The following is a 2,080-nucleotide window of genomic DNA, read 5'->3' on the forward strand; positions in this document are numbered from 1 at the left end:
CCGTTTTGTTAATGTGATGTCACACTGATAAAGCCCCGCCCACGGTCACCGACTGACTGGTTCATTTTACACAAAAGCTTTTCTAAATGTGTTTGCTGCTAAAGATACTATTCTCGCAGACTGTATTCACAGAAATCAGACCTATTGTTAAGCGAAAGCGCTCCGTCTGTTGGAAAACAGCACTTTTTTTACTCTCACCAAAAAATGGACATGCTATTATAAATGTTATGTGGGGTATTTTGAGCTTAAAATTCACAGAGACATTATAGACACACCTTAGCAGGGCTCCAGACTGCCACCAAATGGTCGCATTTTGCCAGCAAAATTTGAGAGTGTGCCACTGAATTTTACATCCATTCGCACATGTGCGACCAGTAAATTTGACCTTTTTTTGTGATGCGACACTGAATTTAAAACAGCACATTGTACTTTCTGCATCTTTCAACAAAGTATTTATTAGTAATACGGTGTATTACTTAGTAGAAATGTGAATATTTGGTTAGCATGTTGATTTACGGTATGTGCCCCTAAATTTTCTGGTTGCGCCCCTAACATTTTCAGTTGGGGGCCGCTGTGCTCCTAGTGAAAAAAGTTAGTCTGGAGCCCTGCTGAGACTTATATCACATCTTGTAAAAATTGGTATAATATGTGCCCTTTAACATCAAAACCTTCATTACATGAATGCTGACAGACATATAAAACTACAACTATTGAGAAGATGACACCTGTTTGTCTTATGATTAACATTAACCCAAAGTTTGCCACAGTCCATCTGTAAAGGCTTGTAAAAATTAGGTTTCATACAAACTGATTTTAATTCAAGTTGATTTGTAGTAAACATAAATCTGAAATGTATGGGTTTAACTAGTTAACATTAAAAAAATAAGCACTGAGTATCCCTGGTTTCAAGATGCTAAAACACATGAGTTGTCTCCATTGAAAATAACTTGCACTGACAGATTTTAAAGGGGACATTTAAGTTAAGACTTTTTTTTAAGTCAAATAAATCTTTGGTGTACCCAGAGAACATATGTGAAGTTTCAAAATTGACACTTACACTGTAGATGTAAGCAAAAATGTGAAATTTTTTGATTTGTCCCTTTAAATGCAAATGAGTCAATCTCTGCACTAAATGGCAGTGCTGTGGTTGGATAGTGCAGATTAATGGGCGATATTATTATTATAAGATCCCCTTCTGACATCACAAGGGGAGCTAAATTTCAATGATCTATTTTTTCACATGCTTGCAGAGAATGGTTTACCAAAACTGAGTTACTGGGTTGATTTTTTTCACATTTTCTAGGTTGATAGAAGCACTGGGGACCCAATTATAGTACTTAAACATGGAAAAAGACAGATTTTCATCATATGTCTCCTTTAAAATAAGCCAGAGCCATTGATTTGTCTCAATACACAACAGTAATGTCCTTTTTGAAGGCATGTTTATAAAAGATGCTTAAAGATCTTAATTTAACTAAGACCTGGCTTTAGCTAAGCCTTGTCCCTATAGAGATGCTTTAATTTGATGTTGGGTTGGTTTACTGCTGTTTTTAACCCTTTCATCATGCAATATTATAGAGAGAGAGAGAGAGAGAGAGAAAGAAAGAAAGAGAGAGCTCTGTGTCTGGGGTTTGATTACAGACTGCAGGCATTTCCGGGATGTTTGACACCTCCTGGAAACACTGAGACTGAAGTTAAGACCCCGCCTGAGCCCGGGGCAAATGAAAACAGCTGTAGTGTTACAGTAAAGTCTCTGCTCATATGTGTGTGGTTGTGATGGACAGTCAAATACTAACACCACTGCTCTACACACAGCTGTACACTTCTTCTCAATCTGTTCCTTTACATCAATTAGCAAAGTAAATCACTTCACTATAGGAGAAATTCATGAAACACAAGCACAATTTATGTACAAATGCATGAAAAGTCATGAAGATTATTTGATGAACATTTAAGAATTGATGCTCATGAATATGGGCCAGGCTGGTTTGTACTTACCAAACAAAAACCCACAACATTTAACAAACTATATCATCATAATAAATTGAATAACTAAATGTTTCATTTAAAATAAAAGTGA

The sequence above is a fragment of the Paramisgurnus dabryanus genome, chromosome 12, assembly GCF_030506205.2.
Source record: "Paramisgurnus dabryanus chromosome 12, PD_genome_1.1, whole genome shotgun sequence".
NCBI classification, from domain to species: domain Eukaryota; kingdom Metazoa; phylum Chordata; class Actinopteri; order Cypriniformes; family Cobitidae; genus Paramisgurnus; species Paramisgurnus dabryanus.